Source organism: Benincasa hispida, chromosome 12, assembly GCF_009727055.1.
Source record: "Benincasa hispida cultivar B227 chromosome 12, ASM972705v1, whole genome shotgun sequence".
Taxonomy (NCBI): Eukaryota; Viridiplantae; Streptophyta; class Magnoliopsida; order Cucurbitales; family Cucurbitaceae; genus Benincasa; species Benincasa hispida.
In genome coordinates, this window is record NC_052360.1 from 31841062 (window position 1) to 31853174 (window position 12113).

The window sequence follows — 12113 nt, forward strand, 5'->3', positions numbered from 1 at the left end:
TTTAATTTAATTTTTTAAATTAAAGGAAGGGAAATAACTTCCCTCCCCTTAATTCTCTCTCAGATTAACATGATTAGTGGGGTAGTTTTATGGGATAATCATCTTCTTCACAGAGGATTTTCATAGAGTCTGTGTCCGTGTCATGTTATTGATTGATCTGCCAAAATCTCTCAAGAACTCCCTCCCTCTTCCCAAAAGAAAAAAATCATAGCCCACACACTCCTGAGGACTCTCTTCCCCTACAGAGAATACAGAGGTCTCATTTGTGGTGGTGTAGTTTTGATTTGAATTTCGAGTAAGGTTCGTGATCGGATTTATGAGGGATTTCATGAAGAAGGTTTTGGATTCAAGGGTGAGTTAAATTCCTAACCCTTTTTCCCTTTAATTCTCTTCTTGGCATGCTGTAAAATTATGGTTTTGCATAAATTATTGTTATGTAAATTTGCAATTCTATGTAAAAATTCGAAATTGGGACGATCCCATTTCGTATTCGAACTTCACTGTTCCTTCAGTTAGTATCAGAGTCAGGTTTCTTAGTCCTAATTTTTATTTTTCAGAATTTCTTTTACAAAATTATGGTGGGTGTGTATTCTATATTAATCATGTGATGAATGAATATTGAATGTCTTTGCAATTTTGGTTGTTTCGGGATTGGTCTGTTAGATTTACAACTTGAATTTTACAAATTTTTTTGTAAGGACCCGTTGTTTTGAGCATAATTCATGTTATAGAATCTGTAAATTCATAATCTTGAGTCATTCATGCAGTTTTCGACATTTTTTTTTCTTCTGAAAATAAGGCTCAAATCGGAGCAAAATTAGTGGTTTTCGCAACTGTACAGGGGCCGACTATACAGTAACGTTGCAACGTTGTGTCCAAGTGTTGCAATGCTACGATGAGACGGACGGAACATTTTTTCGTAGCATTGTAACGCTAGGTTATAGCATTGCAACACTCCGAGATGGAAAAAAAATTTCGGTTCACGCACGGTTCAGTTTGTGGCTCAACTGGTTTGCATCTGGTTTGCTTGGTTCGAGTGGTTTACGGGTGGTTCGGGTTTTGGGCGATCTAGTTCATGCAGTTCAAAGTTCAGTTTGCCTGTTTTGAACCGGTTAAGTTATTATTTATGTAATAGTTAGTTTTTTATTAATTAAATTAATATAAATGTTATATTAATTTAATTAATGATTTAAGAGTCCAATCTGGTCCATAAATTGCTATTTAAATTATGCATTTGATATATGATTTATTTTTTTTAACTATATACTCATAATATATGCTATATAGTAAAATCTCACCATAGGTTATGTATTATTCATGCATCATGAATATTATAAATGTTATAATATAGTTGCATGATCTTTTTTATAGCATGCTCATGCATCATATAATATAAGTGTTATAAAATATGCTTGCATGCATCAATTTATATTATAAGAGTTGTAATATACAGTTAGATGTATGTATGAATGCTATTTTATTATTTCATTACTTTATTATATATAAATGTTATGTATCTTAAGTAATGAAATGAGAATTGTATGAAGCATGACATTACTTTAGATAATTTTATAAATGCTATAATTTTATTAAATATGTCATTCAATACAATGTATGGTTTTAATTTGTTTCATTTATTTTATAATCGTTATAATTAAATAAAATTAGAAATTAAAACCAATAATTCAGATTAAAACCTAATATCACAATTGTAATTCAGTTTAATAAGATTAAACTGGTTTTAATTCAATTTAATAGTTTGATCTTTTAATTAGTTTAATAGGCTTAAATTAGTTTTAATTAAAAGATTAAGTTTGTAGCAAACATATCTATAAGGGACCTTTTGTCTAAGGCTAGTTCTGTCTAGGCTAGAATATTTAAGTTGACAGAAACACCCTTACCTGAGTACTAACCTGGAAAGGTGAATTAGATAGATTTGTTACAAGCATGCAATTGTTGATTAAAGTTTATTAAAATGTTTAATGAACATTAATCAAAGTTGTTTAACTATTCAAAATAAGTGTTATTTTTGTGCAAATTTAAACAATCATTTAGTAAAAATAAGTAGTTGTATTTTTCCTAAGTTAAATTAGCCCTAGGTAAAACACTCAGTGGGAGGAAAATGAGGTATATAATACTTCATTTTTCCTTTTCACGTTTCTCCCTCAAAATTTACACCGTGAGATCTATACTCGGCCTCGAGACACCTTTGCTTGTGTCCTTCTATAGGTGGTGTTTGTATAAATCAATACCAAGGTGAATGGAGAGAGTATTTATAGTAAATGGGAGTGAGACGTGTGTCAACACATCCCACGGTCTCTCTCATTAGTTTGTCGTAAATTTTCATGCTCAGCCTCGAGGTATCTTTTCTTGTATCTCTCTATAGATGACATTTGCATGACTCTTTACTCAAACTCCAGAATGGATAGGATCACTTTAGTTTTTGCCTCAATCGATTTTTTCCTATGGTTGGCTCATTGAGGCGAAATTTTAGAAACGAAAATGAGGGGTTACACTTACAAGAAAATGTTAAGCTAGTTAACAATTTTTGGATCGAATAATGGTGACTGATATTTATAGGAACAAGGAGTTGTTTTGTATATTGGTTTAGATGTTGTCATTTCAATGAAGGGGTACCTGATCACTCTACGATGGCTTTTACCCTACCTCACTGAAACATCATTGCAAGATAGATGTCACATAGCGTGCATTAAATTATTTTGCTAAAATTTGATTGGTTTTTTTCAAATGAGTATTACTTGAATACTAATATAAATAAATTGTATGTTTCAGCAAATTTATAAAATTACTTTTGCTACATTAAACATGCTCGCCGCTGATAAGTTAAGAGGCGATAATTACATCACCTGAAAGAACAAGATTAACACAGTTCTAATCATTGATTACTTGAAATTTTCCCTAGTGGAGGAATGTCCTCCAGTACCAGCTCACGGTGTGAACTTTTAGGGAGAAACATGTAGAGGTTTAAGTGAAGTATCATATACCTCAAGTACCTCCCACTGAATATTTTACCTAGGAATTCATTAACTTAGTAAATCTGGCTACCAACTTTGACTAAGTGTACATTTAATTTGGTAAAAAACAACTTTTGTTTTTGATAATTAAACAAGTTTGATTCAATTCATATTAAACATTTTAACATCCTTTCATCAAATTTGCTTGCATGCAGCAAATCTATCCAATTCACCTTTCCAGGTAAGAGTGTTCCGTTTCCGTCAGCTTAAATACCCAGTCGAGCCAGAACCCACCTTAGACAAGGTCCCTTATAGATAAATTTGGTACATATTTAATCTTTTATTAGTCAATTTAATCCTATTAAACCAAATTAAAGATTAAACTTAGGTTTCTAATCTCATTAGAACCGTGATCTTAGGTCTATCTTAATCAAAATTTAAAACTCTTTTAAAATATGATTAAAGCCTAAGTGTGCATGCATGTCTTTCTTATTGATTTTAGTTCTAATTTTAATAATTATAACACTTATAAAGAATGAAACAACTAAAAATATTCACATTACTAAGCTAGGTATTTATAACTTTTATAAATTAACCTAAGTGTCAAGCTTTATGCAATGTTCATTCATTACTATATATAACTCTTATATAACTTGTAATGAACCAAGCATACATGCTTTCATATACCTTTATATTGTAATACTTATAATATAAAGATGATGCATAGATATGCTTAATGTATATATATATTATAACTCTTATATCATTTGATGTATGAGCATGCTTTCATGTAATTTAATCATGCGAGCTACTATATTATAACTCTTATAATATAAAGATGATGCATAAACAAATGAATAACCTATGGTGGGTTTTAAAACTATATGACATACGTTATGGCATATAATAAAACATACACCACATGTATATTCATAAAAAATTAATGGACTGGGATAATTAGCGTCTAAAAATCGAAAATAAAACTATCTATTACATAAGTCATCGAGTCAACCAGTTCAAACAGGCGAACTGGGTCTTGAACTTATTGGGGTTGATACCCTAAAGTCTCGTGTCCTGTAGTTTGTAAACAGTATATATGAACACCTGTGATTGTTAATATATGATATTTACTTCACATCTTGTTGTTTTGCTCATTTACGTATTTTATTTGCTTTACCACAAACTAATAAACATAAAATTCCTAGTTATCTGTATGTGACTCAAGCATGTATGTGATGACATACAAGTGGATCATGTCTTGAGTGATAACCAAAATGGTCTACATGGATATAGAAGGGAAACTTTATCCTGGTAATGCTACGAACGCGGCCCGCTTTGTGGAATGATCACAAGTGTTGTGACTTGTCACAAATGATCTGATTCTGATCATTCGTGTTGGGGACATGCGAGCGGGGGCGTCCTATACAAAGAGTTTGTATAAGACTTGACCACGAAATGCTAATGTCTCGTTATATAATACCGTTCATGATAGAGACTTCACTTCACTAGGATGACCATAGGTAACATGACCTCAATCCTAAGTAAGTTGGGAACTTCTATCATTGAGGGTTGTCCTTTGATTTGTATTGGTGTGAGTGGCCAAGTCGCCGTTTCAAACCTACCATTTTGGGGATACGTCTGATTTGGGAGCTGAGAACTCAACTACAGAAGATAGAATTCACTCCTTCCTCGAGGCAGGGGTAAGTAGATAGATGGCTCTCTTAAGGGTTGATTCCGAGGCTTGAACGATATGACGCCACACACACCTTCTCTTGACACAAGAGGTGTTCACACATAGTTGGACTATGTTGTATTGTTCATTAGAGGAATCAGTGGTACTTAAGGAGTGAGATGTTACAACAGGGGCAAAACGGTAAATTGGCCTAGATATATTTACGAGCATCTGTGAAGGGTCATCGTACTCATGATTGTTTATATCAAATGGACACAGAAATATATCTGTGGTAAGAAGAGTTCAGCTATTAGTCTTTAGTGGAATCACTGACAGTTAACAGATGGTGAATCTCATGGCTAAAGAGTTTAGTCAGCCATTCATATACCGTTGGAGCTTCGAGCCACAGGTCCATTAGGTCACCTAGGTAGCGTAGATAAAGTCGAAAACCAGTGTTTGGGTTAATTTGAAATGTTCAAATTGACAAGAGGAACTACAATTATATATGATATAATTGGAGTGGTTAATTATTTATGATATAATTAGCTAAATGTATGAGATACATTATTTTGGAGGAAATTAGATATAAATATGATTTATATCAAGTAGAGAAAAAAATACTATAGTAGATATATGATATCAAACTATAGGATATACATATAATATGATTATATTTATTAATTACATTAATTGATTAATTATTTAATAATTAACCAATTAAACGTTTGAACATGGAACGTGGGCCGTGAAGGTTAAGGTAACCGGCGGGTTGAAGTATGAAAATGGTTTTCATTTTGAGAATTAATACATTCGTGCAATTCGAAATCCCGCGCCCCAAAAGAAACCGTGAAAGATCGATCGCCGAGAGCCTATACGATAGATTCTCTTTCGTCTAAACGATCGTCTAGTTCACTCGTTCCCTGAACGATCGTATGCAACTTTCCTAAACGATCGTCCAGTTTTTCCTAAACGATCGTGTAGTTCACTATACGATAAGCGTCCCCGCTATACGATAGCAGTGTTCTTCTTGTGCACGCTTGTCGTCTACACGAAATCCTCTCCTCCGTCCTCTACCAAACTCACCAGAGCCCACACTTTGGGTTTTTTATACCGAGGATACCTGGGTTTTCCTGGTGGTAGTGTTGTCCCCAAATCCTTGTTCGTGTACGTTCGAATCATGCAGTAACAGTCGAGAGACTCGCTGGATGCTGGTAGATCGGTGGAGTTTTCCGCTGTTCTGGGTTCACATAAACGAAGACCGTTTTCCTCTGGTATGAACCCCTTTCTCTACGTTTTATTGTATTTTGAGCATATTGTTGATGAGTTTAATATGCATAACTGTTAGTATATAATGTATATCGTTTATATTTCAGTCATTATGAAATCGAAGCGATCTAAGCCCGCTCATGGAACTCTCGTTTTGAGATCCTTCAGAACCACCCAGGCGAACCCTTATTCCTTAATCGTATAGTAACTCTTTGTGATGGTCGAGTAACATTGATCGAGTAGAAATGATCGTGTAGCATGGATCGAGTGCCTTTGAATATGCGATGAAGCATGAAGGCCACGCGATCGTGCAGTGCACATCGTGTAATGCATGCTTAAATGATCGAGTAGATGACAATTATGTGATGAAACATGATCGTCTAAATGATTGTGAAGCAAGCGTCGAGTATCTCATACCGAGGGACCGAGTAGCTAGTGATTATGAGATGAGCATGCTGGCCTACTCGATCCTTTAGTGCGCACGCCTACCATGCTTCGAGTATCGTATACTCAGTGATCGTTTACCTTAGCATCTACGCGATCGAGTAGTCAACACAACACGATCGAGTAAACTCTTTACTCGATCGCATAGCATCAGTCATACGATCGTTTAGTAAATACTACACAATCAAGTAGAACTTTTCTACACGATCATGTAGTCAAATCTAAACGATCGTTTAGCTTGGGCTACAAGATGCGACCAACCCTTGGTCTTCTTCCTCAAAGTGAACAGCATCTCCATGCATTGAAGCTTCATCACGAACGACTCTTACAAACTAAAACACTTTGATTACAGACTCGATAGTAAATTAATTATGTCAAAAAACGTAGAGGCCCTTACAAATTAACTTTGAAAAGTAAAGAAAGCTTTAAAACCAGATGCAATCATCCCGTAACATCCATCAATTCACATCCACAATTACATCTACCACTTAAACGCATTATAGAAACATAAAACCCACCAAGACTACAAATGTAATTCAATACATCAATGGAATTTAGAATATTAGAATAACCTGGCTCTGATACCAATTGAAGAAACTCTTAATATAGAGAACCAATGAGCGGAAGCAGATTGTTCCAAGCCCCATTGTGAAAGAACATGAATATTTACAATCTAATAGAACAGTTATGCATCAAGTCTAAATTACAACATGCTTTAAACGAATAAACAAAAACGAATTGAGTGAACATACCTTTGAAGAACTTTTCATTAATTAATATTAATTTAATAAAATTAAATTAATAATAATTATACATATAATAACAACCTTATTATATGTATATAAACTATATGTTATATCCCATATAACACATAATCTATAGTTACATATTGTATCAAATACAATATAACCTGTAGATGTATTTTCTCTCAACCATACATGACATTTAATATAAATCACATTTATAGTAAACTCAATTATATGAATCTCATTCATATAATTGATATTTGGATTATATCCAAATATTTAATTTCTCTCAACTTATTTATGATATTTAATATAAATCATATTTATATTAAATTTTATTACATGAATCTTATTCATATAATTAGTATTTGAATCATATTCAAATTCCTCTCATATTACCTTATATTATAATATATCAAATACATTATATTAATTATACCTCATATATATTTAATTTAATTAATTTGAACACTTCAAATTAATCCAAAAATAATTCTCAATTAAATCCCTGTTGAGCTACAGAGAGGATCTAATGGACTTGTACATTGAAGCTCCAACGATACTCAAATAATTAATTAAACTCTTTAATTAAATTACCCAACATCCGTTAACTATCGATCATTCCACTAAAGACCAACAATTGCACTCTTCGCACTAGTGTCCATTGGATATAACCTATCAATAGTGCGTTGACCCTTCACAAATTGTAGTGCGATGACCTTCACAAATTGTTTGTAAGTATAGCTGGGTCAAAATTAAAACTATAGGATAAAAATATAATATGATTATATTTATTAATTAATTAGTTGGTTAATTATATGATAATTAATCCAAAATTCATGTTCGGACGTGGGTTAGTGGGATCCGTTGGTTATTATAAACCGATGAATTAAAATGAAAAATGTTTTCATTTTGAATTCCCTATTGTTTAATCGCCCAAAAGAATTTGGGAGCGCGCATTGGAGAATAGATAAGATCGTTTACGTAAAACGAGAGCCTATACGATAGTCCTCTTCGCCTAAACGATCATCTACCTCGCGCCTAAATGACTGCACACTATTTCCTACACGATCGGAAAGCTTCTCTAAATGATCGTATAGTGTGCCGATTTTACTAAACAATCATGTACCTTTTCCTAAACTGTAACGACCCGACTCCCTAGGACTTAAGTTAGGCCGTTACTAAATACATGCATGCATGGAACACAAAACAACACTCGATTATGACGAAATAAATGCTAATTAAATAAGGTAAGTTCAAAAGACTTTTATTAAATTCGAATACTAAAATAATAGTGGGGTATCCATAAATCATAAAAGATAATAAATAAGTTTGAAAAACGATTCTTATAAATAAGTTTTAAAGATCAAAACTAAAAGTTAAGAAACATGAAAAGAACTCTAAATCTCATGAGCGGAAGGAGACACAAACTGGTGAATCTCGAAGGAAACACAAATTAGTGAATACCGAAGGAAACACAAAATCTAATGGACATCTAACTAATCAGTAAGGACATTTGCATAGTCTCAACATCATAATCATCACTGTACAAATTTATGACATACATATAAACCTTAACATCATGGCTCTACAACATACACATATATCTCAACATCATAGTTCTACAGCATACATGTATACCTCAATATTATTGGATCAAATACTATGTGCATAAATAAATAATTCAGATCTCATAGCAGAACATACTTTGATCATATTATATTATCAGTCTATCATGTTGTCATTCTGCCATAATATTCTGGTCTAGGCAATTCCAGTAGTAAGATTACTTACCTCAAATAAAGTCCAAAAATTAATCCAAGCGAACAAACTCCTTTCTAGCTTTCCACAACTTTTGAATGAGATCCTAGAACATGGATAAAAATCGATCTTAACCTTTAAGTCCAATTTTTTTTAAACACTAAATCATTCCAAGATTACCAGCACAACTTACCCGATCACCTTAAAGTACTAACACCAAAAATTATCGTCAGAATGAAACTCAAGTCGTTCGCTTCTAAATTCAAAACTTCTCCAAAACTTGAATCCAAAGCCCAACTGATCTGAGTAAACCAAAAAAAAAAAAAAAATCAAAACTCCATGGGCATTCAAAGCTCTTTCAAGAGAGTTCAATGGTAGATCTAAGATCTACCCAAAACCTCACTTATTTTCAAGATTCGGTGAAGCCACGGGGGCGGCGCTCGACAAAGGGCGACAGAGCGCGCGGTAGCGACTAGAGCAATGACGATGACCAGCGGCTAGCAGATCTGGACGACGATGCGTGTTGCAAAGCGCCGGAACGACTACTGATGCGTTTGGAAGCGACGACCGTCAGGGGGGTTCGCACGCGGTCGGGCCTCGCCGAACGGTGGGCGTCGGCCCGGAAAAACCTCGGCGGCGAGTGGCTAGGGTCGGATCGGCGGCGTCTGGACGACGATGAGATCGGATTGCTGGTCGAGGTCGACGGCGGGAGCGACGCGGTGCAGGTGTGGCGTCGATGGTGGCTAGAGATAGGGCCTCGGTAAAGGAAAAAGAAATTAAAGGGGGAGGGAGGCGCGGATGCTTGAAGAAAAGGAAATTTGATTTTTATAAAAAAAAAAGTAATAAATAAGAATAATAATAATAATAAAAACTAAAAAGAAAATAAGTATAATTATATTTTATTCATTTCCTTATTCCACTCTATATTATTAAATTTCTTTCCTTCTAAAAAAATTTAAATTCTGTCATTAATTTCCAAATTGAATAATTTCACGCCAACAATTAAATTCCTGCACTTACACTTTACACTTGAAGTCCAAAATCCCAAAAATGCACTCCAACTAATAACAATTACTGAAATTCTAAATAATAAAAAATTACTGAGCTTACATTATTACAAAATAATATACGGGGTGTTATATAGATGATCGTTCAGTAAATCCTACACGATCGTGTAGCTCCTCCAAAACGATAAGCATTTTTGTTAGATAGCGTTTTCTTCCCTCCCACTTTCTTATCACCTACACGATTCTGTTTCCTCTTTCCTCTACCAAATTCATAAAAGACCACCCTTTGGGTTTTCACTCCGAGAATACCTGGGGCTCTTTAGTGGTAGTGTCGTCCCCACGACATTCCTGTTCGTGCTATTGTTCGTGTTCCTGTTGTTGACGCTGCTGTTGGGCGTTGGTAAATCGCGTGGAGGGTTCTGCTGCATTGAGCGCTGAAGTGTGAAGAACGTCTTCAACTGTATGGAACTCTTTCCCTTATTATTTATCTTGTTCTTAGCATGCCATTAATTAAGTTTTGTTCGCATAACTATATGTTGAATGTATAATATGTATTTCGGTCACGGTGAGATCGGAGCGATCCGAACGCACTCATGGAACTCTTAGATATGAGATCCTTCAATTGGTATCAGAGCCAGGTTCTGATACTCCGATTTCATATGTTGCAACGAAATGAGATTTACATTCATGGTGGGTGCATTTTCACACTAATTTTATGGTTAAATTTTACTGTGGATATGCAAATTAATGGATGTTTTCGGGTTGATTAGCCTTAGTTTGATTTAAATCCTTTTACATTTGCGATTTTTTGTAAAGGCCCCTGTGTTTTTTGGCATTAATAATCGTTATCGAGTCTGTATTCAAAGTTTGCTTGAAGTTTTGAGTCGTTCGTTGAAGTTCTGGGCAAGTGTTGCGGTTCTTCGAAGAATGAGGCGATCTAGGGTTGATCACATCGTACAGATGATGTGCTACACGATCGCTATTGATCGCATCATGAAGATGAAGGAGTACGTGATCGTTGTTGAACGCATCAGTTAAATGATGTGGTATGCGATCAAGTGTCGATCGTATCGTTTAGGCGATCGAGTGCACGATCGCTGAGTATCGCGTTGTGTAGACGCTGTCTCTTATACACATCTAGATGTGTATAAGAGACAGCGCGATCATTGCGTATCGTTTAATGCGTGCGCGCGCTAGACGATCGTTTAGGTCAGCAAGCTTCATCGCTTAGTAACTGACTAAACGCTGTCTCTTATACACATCTAGATGTGTATAAGAGACAGGTACACGAGCGCTGAGTATCGTTTAATGCGCGTGTGCTAGATGATCGTTTAGGCCAGCAAGCTTCATCGCTTAGTAACTGACTAAACGATCGCTTAGTATCGCAAGGTAAATCGTTTACCTGGTTGCACGCATCGTGTAGACGATGAGATGCTCACATGTCGTTTAAAGCGCGAGCGCTGTCTCTTATACACATCTAGATGTGTATAAGAGACAGGTGCAGAAGATGTTCTACGCGATCGCTGTTGATCGCATCATAAAGATGAAGGAGTACGCGATCGCTGATGAACGCATCGGTTAAACGATGGGGAATGCGATCAAGAGTTGGTCACATCGGGTTGACGATCGAGTACGTGATCGCTGAGTATCGCGTTGTGTAGACGATGAGATGCTCATGGATCGCTTAAGGTGCGCGCGCTATACGATCGTTTAGGTTAGCAAGCTTCATCTCTTAGTAACTGACTAAACGATCGCTTAGTAACGCAAGGTAAATCGTTTACCTGGTTGCACGCATCGTGTAGACAATGAGATGCTCACATGTCGTTTAAAGCGCGCGCGCTAGACGATCGTTTAGGTCAATAAACGAGAAGGCAAAGATACACTACTTCAAAAATAACTCCAATAGCACAAATACACTATACCTATACATTCTAGAACCACAAACATATAGTATCTAAAAATTCTAGAATCAATAATTAAAAATCATCCAATATGGTCCTTAACACTTTCAATTGTTTATAGAACACGTGTATCCAAAACAAAAAAAATTCAGTACAAACGAGAATGCAAAGATACACGGCTTCAAAAACAACTCGCACAAATACACTATACCTAAACATTCTAGAACCACAAATATATAATATCTAAAAAACCAAGAATCAATAATTAAAAATCATCCAATATGGTCCTTAACACTTCAAATTGTTTATAGAACGCGTGTATACAAGAGAAGATGATGATC

General features: G+C 35.0%; 1 long non-coding RNA gene across 3 annotated transcripts in view; it reads right to left on the bottom strand.

Annotated features, from left to right (window-relative positions):
• Positions 1-9682, bottom strand: part of LOC120068451 — a 19102-nt gene extending 9420 nt beyond the window's left edge. Inside the window, exons 1-3 of one of the 3 annotated variants that reach the window (XR_005479206.1) lie at positions 9268-9682; positions 9058-9166; positions 8898-8970 (exon numbers count right to left, since the gene is read on the bottom strand). This is a non-coding gene — a long non-coding RNA (uncharacterized LOC120068451). Of the gene's footprint in view, positions 1-8778; positions 8971-9057; positions 9167-9267 lie in introns of those variants that run through there. The other 2 variants (XR_005479205.1, XR_005479204.1) reach the window with 2 other exon arrangements.
• Positions 9683-12113: the final 2431 nt, after the last annotated feature.